Source organism: Aythya ferina, assembly GCF_964211825.1.
Source record: "Aythya ferina genome assembly, chromosome: 15".
Lineage (NCBI taxonomy): Eukaryota > Metazoa > Chordata > Aves > Anseriformes > Anatidae > Aythya > Aythya ferina.
In genome coordinates, this window is record NC_140314.1 from 6273933 (window position 1) to 6286516 (window position 12584).

The following is a 12584-nucleotide window of genomic DNA, read 5'->3' on the forward strand; positions in this document are numbered from 1 at the left end:
AAATGTAACCATATACATCTATATAAAGAAGTAGGGGTTCAAGGTGTCTCTAGGCTCTTCATGTTGTTGAGATGTCAATTTAGCAAGGAATTTAAGCACATGTGGAACATGAAGTACGTGAGCTGTCTCAGTGGTTTTAGGGACGCTGTGGAGAGCTTTGAAGCCCACAGGGCTATTGGTGCAAGCTGTTGTACAGAGAGCTGGAGGAACTGGGTGAGAACAGAGTTGTTCTCAAATACCAGAGCTTTTTCTCCCAGTATCACAGACAAAGCCCACAGTCTGGACCACAGAGAATCTGTCCCAGTTCTTCCTCTCTGCTTTGGGCCACACAGATTTTAGAAGTGCAGCTTCCCTAGGACTGAAGCACGAAGCCATTTTTGGCACCAGAGCTGTGCTGTGCTGCTGCCATGGCTTGGCCAAGAAGAACTGCATTGAGGACAAACTTCTCAAAGAAGGCAGAGCTTCTGAAGGAACTGCCTGTATCTCTTGAATCTGGATGGATCAGGATTGAAGGGCTGGAGATTATGGCTGCTTGGTGAGAAGAGGTATTTAGCACGTTGTTAAGTGCCACACGCTACCTGCAGTGTCAGCCAGAGCTCTGGGTGGCCACGTACGAAGGCATCTTGTGGTCCAAGCTTGGCTCTGGGGCTGGAGCCGTCACCCAGAGCAGTGTGCTGGGCTTGCGGATGTGCTCATGCAACTTCTCTGCGGTGGCCCCCACACAGGAATCTTGGGCGGCTCCTGGCCTCCAAGGGCCATCCAGCTTTCCATTTCTGGACTGTGTTATTTTTCCCCCTTCGCAGTGATTCAGGCGGGAAGGACTCATCTTTCCAGAGAATTACTCACATTATGTAGCAATCAGAAGTGACCACTCTCTCTGAGGTTCTTCCAGATGGACATTACCAGCCCACGCTCCCCCAAAAAGAGCATCTCACCACTCCTCATTGTCTTTCTTTTTTCGGTTGGTTTTAATTGTCTAACAGCCATTTCAGGACTCAGAAGAGAAAGAAAAGACTGTATTTTTAATAGAAACTGATTGTACCTCTGTTTTTTTTTTTTTACAAGCCCCATATGGCTGACCATGCTTTTGTGTATGTAGAAGATTACTGCAAGCAGTCTCCAGCATTCCTACCACTTTGTGGCAATGGGTGCCTGAAGTTGTGCAAAGGTACCACCCCCGTGAATCCTTGATCCTCAAGCAGGCGCAGTCTGACATGACGTTACCTGTTCCAGTGTTAGTGGAAAACAAGAGCGGTAGCAGAGAACAAAGTAATACCAATGCATGCTGGCTTGGTTGTTGGCTGCTGTTTTGGTTTTCTTGCAGTAAGTGATCTCCAGAAATGGAGCCACCGCACTAAGGGTGAAATTTCTCCTGCTGTGCAAGGTTGCACGACCTGTGTGCATCACATTTGGCTCTGCAGTTCTCAGTGGCACGTAGATCCTTTCCTTCCTATCTGTGGAAGAGATCATATTTGTTCTTTGTGTACATTTCTGTGTAGCAGCAGAGAGAAAATATTGTCTTGTGCAGAGGTAAAACCGTGATGATGTCCTTGAAAGGAGCCAGAGACTGTGATGCCTGTGGTTTATTGCAGTGTTACGTGGATGCAGCCACCGCAGTTGTGGTGTCCCCCAGGACTGCGGCAGGTGGGTGGGATTAGCAGAGCAGGACAGTTAGGGTCACACTGCTGACACAGTGAGCACTAACTGGTTTAAAAAACCATGTTTCAAAGAGCAACTCACCATTCAGAGACAGAATTATCTACTCCTGCATGCCCAGGCATGTTTTTTAAAATTTGTTCCCAATGATTTGGCAACTCTGCCTGTAGTTTATTTTCCCCTTCCATGCATAGAACTGCTCAGAAACCCGTAAGGGGGTTTTCACAGCCAGAGGGACTTCTGTAGGTCTCCCTTCCCTCTGGAGAATGAGAACATACTGGCTAGGAGCATATGTGTAGCCTTGGAAAGCTGATGTTACAGGAATGCACTGTCTTAGGTGCTCCTAAAAAGGGTTTTTCTACAGCCATTTGCTGCTCAGCAGAGTTGTATCTGGGATGCAGCACTTGCACAGCAAGCTGGCCTTTTCTCTGAAAAAGCTGCCTGGCCAAAGGAGCTGGCATCTGCAGCCATCTGGTATTTTTGTGAAGGCTGAGGATGTTTTCTGTGCTTGATCAGACTCCAATACCAGAGTGATTCTTCTGAGCTCTAAAAATCTGGATGCAGCTTTTAGAAAAGAGGCTGCACTTTGCCTGGGAAAGCAAAGCAGAACATGAATGTCTCACTGGACATGCTCTGGAGTCCTGTCTCAGAAGTGCATGGGTGACTATTTTGGCTTCTGAGGGCTTCAACCTATCCCCAGCCCCGTTTTAATCTCTGTTTCCAAGTTACTCTCTGCAGAAGTAGCACAGAGAATCTGTGCACAGACAGGCTGAAACACCCATCCCCGGCTCCTGCACTTGTGCAAGCGTGCAGAGTTCTCTTTAAGAAGTCATGAGTTCTCATGGAGGAAAAAAATAATCATTTTACCCAAAAAGACTGCTCCTATTCCAGTATAAACTGTCTCCCAAACATGGAACAGCGGCATGCCATTTTGCTCTGTGGGCCAGCAGTGCTGAATGAATTGGCAGATGCTGCGCTTCTGCGCGATCCCTGGTAGCTGCTCCAGTGATGCTCCCCTTTCTTTACAGCTCGGGTTCATGTTCAAAAGGTTTAATTTCCAAAAAGGTGCCCCTTGCCCAAGCTCCCTGCCATCGGGAATTGCCGGGTGCATTCCCGTGCCCTTGGTGGGTGCCGACAGCCCGCGCCTGGCTTTGGAGAGCTGGCAGTTGGACGCAGGACATATAGACTGATGATGAGGTAGGGATTTTCTCACCACTGCCTGCTGTTACTGGCTCTCTGGATGTTCATACTGCTGGCTCTGGGGAAATCAAGCCTTTCTGGGAAGTGGCTACTCCCTATCCTCTTTATACAGAAAATGTATTGTTATTGTTTGAAAGCACTTTTGTATTGCCTTAGACTACAAGCATGGCAATTGTTCAATTAGAAGACATCATGGTGCATAGCAGTGAAATACAACGTACAGTACCATGCAGTATGTATTTTCCAGATAAACTGGGAAAATAGTGAAATGGATCCGCGAAGTGGGGGCACAATAGCTGCTTTACATTCCTCCACATGTGTGGAATTTATATGCGCTACAGAGTGACTCTGTTTTGTTACCATGTGTTTAAGATAATCTGACGATTTGTCGTATTTCTAGCAGCCTTCATTTTCTCAGTTGTGTTTGTGGTCCGCGCACAAAGTAGCAGAGACTTAGCGAGAACATGGCTCTGAATTAGTGCTGGCTGAACCCTCCCACCATTTATTTCCACTCCAGCAGGGAGAGAGAGAGAACAGACTTAACAGTTGAGAAATACAAGAGGCTATTTCTCCTGCTCATCCAGGGGCAGCTCGAGCAATTTGCCAGAGAGGAGTAGCTGGCTGCGGTCACAGTCTGTGGGTTATTTCATCGAGACTTCCAGCCTCGAGGTGCATCGCCTCTGGGCCCCACCCTGCCCGGGAAGCCGGAGCCTGTGGCATGCAGGGGGGGGACACGTCACCCTATAGCCAAACCCATGTATCAGTGATGGCAGGAATTGCTGCAGGAAGGGAAGCTGTGCCTGCTGGCGCTGGCCCTGGCACTGATGGAGAAGTCCCGGTCCTGGTCCTCCCACCCAGGAGTCGTGCATCCTTGTAGGGATCTTGGCGAGGCTGGAGGAACTATCTGGGAAAGCAATAGGGCTGCTCCTGAGCCTGGCAAAGCTGCAAACGGCCGCCAGCAGCATCATGTGCCCCGCTCCGGCTGACGTGAGTGCTCAGATGCGTCCAGCACGTGTTACGATGGGCCAAATTGCCATGAGATGGCAGGATGGTTCCTATCCTTGACACTTAGCCAGTAAAGCATCACACCCTCTCCTATTGCCTTGCGTTTCTGGCGCTTAGCCCGGGATTTAGCTTTTAGCGAAGTAAGAGAAATCCAGAATTAACTCGGGACGGCTTTTTAAAACTTGCGTTTGCAGTGGGCAGAAGGTACTGAAGCCACCCAAGGAAGATGAGCGCCAGCCCAACAAAGGCACCCTTGTGCGGGCGGGGAGATGCAGCAGAACCTGTGTCCGGATGAAAGCTGCCCTATCAAAATAGCCATAAACAAACCCGCCTCCTCCGCTACAGAAAAGCTGTTGTGCCAGGAGCATATTAAATTGTATATGCTTTTTCTCAAGGCAAAAGAATTGCAGCAGTGACGGCAGCTGTGCGTGCTGGAGCCGAGCCACTGTATTCAGCTAATGAAGGACGGGGTGGGGGAAGGACTGCAGATGAATGTTTTATTCAGAGGGACCCACACTGAAATGATCTACTGGCACTGGGGACATGTGGTAGGGAAAAAATCTGATGGCCCCGCCACTGAAAGCTGTTTGCCAGAAGGCAGCACAGGTGATGGGTCAGATCCCTTCCCACGCCGGGATCGGCGGTCCTGGTGGTGCTGCTGTTTATAGGATGAGACAAGCTGGGTTTTTCCTTCTGTGGGTTTCCCTGAAGAGGTTCTCGGTCTGAAGCCGCAGCAGCAGAGCTGGGCTGCAGCTGCCCATCTGGCCCAGGTGGAGGAGCAGGTCAGGGGCAGAGGGGTGCAGAGCTCGGGAGAGGCAGGTGCTGGGGCTTAAAACTAACAAGCAGAGAGGAAGGCAAGCTGTTCCTTTGGGGCAGTGGGCTCAGGACTCACCCTTAGCTGCCTTTGCCAAGGTGAAACTTTACTTTATGAGTAACTAAATCCTCTTCCACTGTGAGCTGCAATTTCCTTATGAACAAAGTTGAGTTGTGGGTAAAGGATATAACATAAATCCCCATCAGCCACAAATTTAGAAACATCAAGAAATTAGCAGGATGCTTTCCCTATTAACTCAGGAGCACGATAGCATAGAATAGCATAGAGGCACCTCACGGCTCCTTGGTAGGAGGGAGTGAACTGAAAAGAATAAATCCAGAAAGGACAATTTATGTGAAAACACCTCACAGGTGCCTCATCAAAGGTGAGCTTATCCTCAGGCCATGTAGTTCAGACGCTGCAGCAAGGAAATGGGATAGAAGAGCCTGACACCCTTTTCACTTTAAATTCAGTCACCACAGCCTATTCCTTAAGGTAAAGAGGAAATTTATGGCCCTGCTGCAATGCGAGCAATGCTCTGTGAGCGCCCACAAGGTAAATGCCCTTTTGTGTTTGAATCTGTTCCATTTCTGAGGTCACTGTGCACATAGGGCTAACATGATTCAGTGAAAGGAACCCATTTTGGTTGCTTTTTAAGCAGATTACAGCAGATTAGCTGACTAATCTACATGGAATCCTCTCTCCAACAATGTCAAATGGTAAACAAATCCAGCCACTTTTGTATTGCATATAAATATTTACTGTGGATTTTATTGAGATTAACTTCAAATGATGTTTGCCACAATGGTTTTATTTTATGACTTACTACCTTCAGTAACGTAAAACCTTTTGAAAGAAACATACCTTCAGCAAAGTGTGAATGTAGGGCTGATCAGCTGTACAGTAGCATGTATCAGAGCATGTATACAAACAGAAACCGAGCACATTATCAACAAGAGATGAAGGAAGCAACAAATAAGAATGAGAGCTAGCGGTGCAGAATGCAAGTGCCTGGGATTATCATCACATCAGGTGAAGTCTTCCCTGGAAGATGTGACTTGCATTAGGAGCTGACACCCCCCTCAGATGTCAGTGTGCACAAACCTGTGCTTGTAAGAATGGAGGCAGCCCTTCTAATGGAGCAGGAGCAGAAGCAGAAGGGGGCAATGCGCAGTGTGTGCCCAGAGCAAAGAGCCAAAGTACCAAAACCAATGATTGCTGCTGCTGTCATGAAAAAGCCAGTGTGGGTCTGTGTCTGACAGCACATCACACTCTCGATGGCATTTCGGGGGCAGACATCTTCGGCCCTCCTGAGCCACCCATCCCCATGGGGCTGCTGCACCCGTGGGTGCCGGGCTGGAGCGCTGCCATACGCTGCGGTGCCAGGAGCGCAGCTGGCCGCGCCTGGGATGTGGGGAATGTTGTGTCTACCAGGCTAGCAGAGGAATGCTCAGTTTACAAGACAATGGCTTTTTAGGAAGCCAGAAAAACTTAAACAGCCTTCCCAGATGGAAGATTGTCCCTTTCCACCCTTTGTACAATTAGGGCAGCTTCATACTCCTATAAAGAGATGATCTGTTTAATATAAGAGATTTCCAAAGTCTTAGCAAATGAGTATCTGAGAACTGGCTTCTGATGTGGTTTATGTTCTTTTTGATAGATTTAGGTTATGGGAATGTTGGTTACAGAGGCAGTGAGTGATTCATGCTGAAACCATCCGGGTGCCATCTGATACAGGCCGTCCACCCGAAGGTAGCAGCGGCTGCTGTGCGTGTTGTATTAGTGCTGGCAGTTCCAGCTGCTCTGTGGTAACTTCTAATTGCAGGAAAACTACTACAGCAGAGAAAAAGAAATGGCTGCATTTTGCAAAAGAGAAGTAATGCTCACCAGGTCAGCATTCACATAGCAAGCTGGGGGGGTTACAGCGATGCCTCGAGACCTCAGAGTGAAGGAGCTGCAAGGAGCTATACCAGTGCTGCAGAAGTGCAGGTCCCCATGCAGCATCAGACAAGGGCAAAGCAGCACAGGAGGCAGCTGGCTGCTCTGTGCTGACTGCCCACCTTGGAGTTCTCTGGCAAACCATCTTCTCCCACCTGACTCCAGCTTTGCCTTGGTAGCACCTGCAGGATCAAGCCCTGGAGCAGATGGGGGAAAGAAGCAGGGGTGAAATGTCTTTCTGCTCTGTATTTCTTCCCTAGAGTCAAGCATTTCCATTTGAAGACTATCAAAGCCAGCAAAAGGGCAGAGGGTGGTCTGTGAAAGATCTCACCGGGAAAAAACTCAGAGGGGGGCTGCTCTTCAGGAAAGGACTGCATCCCCCCAGCCCTGCTGTGCTTCCCGCAGCCCTCATCCACCTGCTGAGCCCTTCTGGCTGGCTGGGGCTGGTCCTTTTGCTGGAAAATCCCTCTCTGATAACTCTTAGCACCCCAATCAGAGAGCAGACACCAAGAAATGATGCCAGCACAGTGCCTCGCACAGAAGTCTGCTTCCAGGTGTGGGCTCAGCACTGAAAGTCAGGTGAATGAAGCAGCAATGGGAAGATGCAGTGGCCACCATCAGCCACCTACCTTGCAGCACATCTCAGAGCTGAGCCCTGTCATGGACAGCAGCGTTGGAGGAACGGGGATAGTCGTCATCAAAACTCGCAGATTCCCTTTGGACTTGCATAACTTCTCCCAGACCTCTGTGAGAGCAGGGCTAGGCCACCAGCCAACAGCTCTGCAGTGTCACATACCTTAGTTGCCATGTAATAAGCAGAAGATTTGAGGATCCTATTTTTGTTTGCAGGATTGCGTGTGTGTTTGGTTTTTTTTTTTTTTTTTTTTTTTTTTTTTTTTTTTCCCCCTCAGGTTTCTCCCCCTATTATGAGTTTCAGTGATACACAGAACCAAATGGAAAGATTCTGTCTTCATTTATATCAGATTTATAGTTGAGTTATGGTGTTCGCTCGATCATTTACTCTGAATTTATTAATGTTAAGATAAAATCAGTCACCAGGGATCACCAGGCTGGGCAGGCACCAAAAAAGCCCCCAAAATGCTGCATGATGCCGCTTGTGCTGGAGTGACAGCCTGCAGCCCACTGTGCCCTGAGGGTGACACAGCAGCACTGGGACTCGGGGTGTCCCCATAACACCACACATCCATTCCAGTGAGGCCACCCCACTCCTGGGTTCTCTCTGCCTTCTGTTTTGCATCACTCCACAGGCTGCATGCCCACAGGTAGCCCGTGAACCCCACTTCACCTGCAGTTGCCTCACCATACTTGCTGTGAGCACAAAACCTCTCTGAGGAGAGCAGAGGGCAGCTGCAGCAAGAGGCGTGCAGATCATCCCTGGTCCAGCACCAGCACATCCCTTTGTGCATCACACAGGTTTGTGGCCTTGGGTGAGGCACAACTCCCCAGATAAAGGCGCAGCAAGGCAGCCTTGCCGGGCTGGCAGAATGACAGCCAAAGCCTTGTGCCTGCAACTCCTGCCTGAGATAGCACGACGCGCTTTCAGGATTTATTGCCTTTATCCCCATTTGCGGCCAGCCTGAATGTTTCAATTATCTTTTCATGTTTTGGCATTTCCCTAACAAGCAGTGTTATTTTGTTGCTTCTGTTTCAGCGGAGACAGACAGGGCCTTGTTTTCCAAACACTGCACGCGTACATTGAAAAGCAAGCGGGCGATGGTGAAGCATATTTGGTCTGCCTTGGTGGTTCGAAAGGTTATTTACCGACCTCTGCCTCATCACCTTGCCCCAGCAAAGGCTCTGGTCTCAGCCATTCAGCAATGAATCCTGTTCCCGCTGTGATGGGCTCATGATTTTGTTGCTGACCCTGGCAATTCATTGCCACAATTCATCCAGTCTGAGTTTCTTAGTAGTCTGCTCCCCAGCTTGACTTTCTCGAGGCAAATTCAGCCTTAGGGTAACTTAAAGAGAGGAGTTACATCAGCACTGACTCGAGCCCACGGTTTCTGCTTTTTTGGCTCTATTTAGTATCTCAAATTGCTTATTGGCATCGGGTGGTTGTTTTCAAGATCTCACATAGCTTCAAGTCTTCCTCTCCGATGCTACATACACTGATAATGAGCCGCGTTTGCTAATCTCCCATCAGGATTCATAATGTCATAAGAAAAACCTGGTAGAAAAAAAAAATGTTCATCACAGTTTGTTCTGCAGCACAAAAGGTCATTCTGGCTGAATAGTTTGTCAGAAAATTTCCATTTAGTGTGAAAGTTTTCAGGGAAAAAATGTGAGTTTCTCCTCGGCGACAACCAAAATGTTTCATTTCCGATAGCTACCAACTGTCCCCTCTTCAGGAGCACAAATGGGGATGCAAACACAAAAAGGGTGTTTTCTTCAAGTCTTCATGAAGAGCTCTGCACATTTCTCCAGCAGCCCTCCTTGTGGCGCCGACTTACCCATCACCCCCAAACAGGCTGTGGAGTGGCATGGTGCTGGGCCCTGCAGCTTGCCCTGGCACCACACACTGATTTCCACTGGGCATGGGAGGGGTGGTAACTGCAGGAGGATTTTGTGCATCTGGACCCTTCACAGCGACATCGAGGGCTAGACTGCTGAAGGGAAGAAAAGTGGAAATAGAACCTGATGAGAACTCTCCTTATGCTGTTGCCAAATGCGTTCCTTCGGCATTAGCAGATTAACCTAAAAAGATTCTGGCCTCTTGTTTTCAATCTCATCCCACCCATCACTACAGGCGACACTGTTGGCTGACCTGGGCGTGCACCTGAAACAACGGGACTGCTGTGTGTCCTTAGCAGGGGATGTGTCCCAAAAAAACCAGCATTGCCTTTCCACCAGGCAGGGAGCGATGGTGACAGGGTGCTGTGATGGGAAGGGATGCACGGATCTTGAAAACAGAGTTGCAATAACCTCTGGGAGCCAAAATGCTTCATTTCAACAACAGAAAAACAATTGCACATGAAACCTCAGATCCCAGGAGGGCATGATTAAAGGAATGGATTTTGGCCAAAGGGGGAAAATGGATCGACTCTGCGCATTCACACCCAGTGGCGTGGTCCCACGGGTGCTGTGCAGGTAAGGGGAGGGCTATCTGCTGAGCAGGGCTTGCCTGCAGCTGCTGCTAAACTCATTTTTAATGCAGCGTTTTCGATTATTTCCTATTCACTTGATACGCCACCAAAATAGATCCAGTTCTCCCCTGTTTTAGCCTCTGCTAAAACCCTCAGACCACATCTTCTCCTATAACAAAAAGTATGTGGAATTGGCTAAAAAAGAAACATTCCTGTTCTCACAACACTTAAAAAAAAAAAAAAAAAGGTCTACTCCTTTCCTAAAGAAAAAAAATATCACTTATAAGACTTTATAAAACTGCTTCTGTCCAGAAGGCTCCTGCATCAGATCAGCTTTGTCCCTTTAACCATTGCTGTGCCAAGCCTCGCTGTAAATTATTAATCATCCAGAAATAGCTGCTGAAAATAGAGGCTAAAGGGAAGGCTTGATAACAGCAATGCGTATGGCATAATTTATTTTGATCTTCCTGAAAGTCTAGCCTGAAGCCTGCAGCCGAAAGTCTGATTTGTGAGAAGGCAGGGCAGGGCAAGGGAGAGAGAAAGCTGCAGGGACACAGCCAAAAACAGATCACAGACCGCATGGTTAGGGGGGCAAATATGGGGTGGGTTCATTGGAGCCCATGAATAGCTTGAAAGGGGAGAATAAGAGGGGGAGAGAGAAATCAAGCAGCAAGCTGAACTTGTGAATGCTTTTGGCATGAAATCATGAGGGCAAATGCAAAGCTATCCACCCACGCACACATGCATGGAGCTGCCACTCCACGGGGACAATCCTATATATATATGTACATATAATGAGTCTCATATAAATAATGAGACATCAAGGGGGGTTCACTGCCTCTTTACAGTGGAGTGAGAAAGCTCTGGACCACGCTGCACCCCTTGTGAGCTCAGCACTAGGCGCAGCACTGGATGAAAGCAGATGCTGAAAGAACAATATGGGATGCAAGCTGGATAAATGCAGACACTGTAAGAGTGATCTGAGATGCAGGGTGGATATATGCAGATGCTAAAGGAGTGATATGGGATGCAAGCTGGACAAAAGCATGTTTTAGTAGCAGTGAGGTGACTCTGGGCAGGGGCTTAGCCCCTCGGGAGCTGGGATGAGCCCTGAAGATGGGGACAGCTTGTGAGTGCTCCTTGCCCTGCCCTGTGGTGGGGTGACCCTGCTGGTGCTGCAGAGGAGGGAAGAGCAGAGGTGTGCAGACCCCACGTCCAAGTGGCAAACATTGGGAAAACTGCAGCCAGGCAGAGCTGCCTGCAGAGAAAAGGACATTTTGTTGTGAAGTGTTTTTTCTTCTTCTTGGATGTATTTTTTTTTCCAAGTTGCATTTCTTTGTGAGGCTTTGTGGACAGTGTGGGCAGAGCCAAGTGGAAGGAATTTAAAGGGAGAAGCCAGTTCAGGGTCACAGCCTGATACGCGAACATAAACCAAACAACTACTCATGGGACAAAGCAGATCCCCAGAGCCGACATGGGGCCACGGATGTGTGGGGTGGGACTGGTGCCGGGGGCAGCGCAGGCTGCATGCGGCCACCAGCCAGGGCCACCCGGGCAAGTGAGGAACGACCGCAGCCAAAACAAGGAGGGAGGCTCGAGGTGGGCCTGCATGGGGAGCCGAAGGGGCACAGACCCAAGTAACAAGCCTGACTTGGCTGATTTGGTCCTGGCCCTTCATCTGGGGAGGGAGTTTCTGGGCAGTTTTCCAGCTGGGGCAAGGGGAGCCCGGGAGAGAGCGGTTAAGTGAACATGGCCTGAGGAGGGACAGCATTCAAGCCATGCACAAGCCAAGAAGCCTTGCAAGGAAAAACAGTCAAATTGTTTGCTCTGTTGCCTTCATATACAGCAAGGACTTCACCAGCAAGGAGTCTGAGGCACTACTCAGCTATCACAGCTCTAGGGAAGGAAAACAGGAAGGCTGGATTGCTTTCGTTCTGCTCTGTCAGTGCTGGTTCATTGTCACCTCTCCTCTGGCACCTGCTTCCTTCTAATCCATGCATAGTGAGGTTAGAAAACAACCACCATAATGAAAGAAGACTATTGCAGCTTAGCCTAGTATGGCTTTGGCTCCTGCATACACAGCCAGAATTTTGTTCTCACACTGGTTTCATGCTAGGGACGCTCCAGACACAAATTTCTTACTTGCTTCTTACTCTGTGTACTGCCTCTTTGGCAAAGTGTCCCTCAGTACTGAGGAGCCTTTCCCTAGGTGCACGTGGGATCAAAGGCAGACCTCTGGGACTGCTTCCCCACGAGACTTGGCCACAAGGACTGTGGCCCCATGAGACTTGGCCACAAGGATGTTCTCAAAACAGCTGGAAAGGCAATTTGAGAGGGAAAGAAACAGGTTTCATGTGGAAGCGGGCCTAGTGTGCAGCACGGCCATCTGACCAGGCCTAATGTGCAGCGCGACGATCTGACCGTGCCTTGCCAGAGCCTCTGTGAGGAGACTTCACCCTGGGGTGAGGTGACGGCCACACACCTCTGTAGGCCTCCCAGCCACAGCAGGTGGTGCTTTATTGGGGAAGCTTTTCTGGCATGGCCACACGTATGCTGGAAATTGAATTGCAGTCCTCGTGTTCGCTGTGGATCAGAGCTGCATTTTGAAGCAGTGATGTAGAAGTTAAAGACTCCATAGCTGATTCCCAGTCTCTTGAGCCATCTGGCTCCCTATCACTATTTTATCTCTCTCAAACGCTGCGAATGCTGAGGCCCTGTTCTGGAGTAATGGTGTTTCAAATTAAATCGACAGCCAGTTTGGGTTACGCAACCATGAAGCAAAGAAACACCAGAGGCAACACAGAAAGCCCCTCCCAGCAAAAGCTCCCGATGACATTTATGGGAGTAGGTGGCTGAGGGGCTGCAGG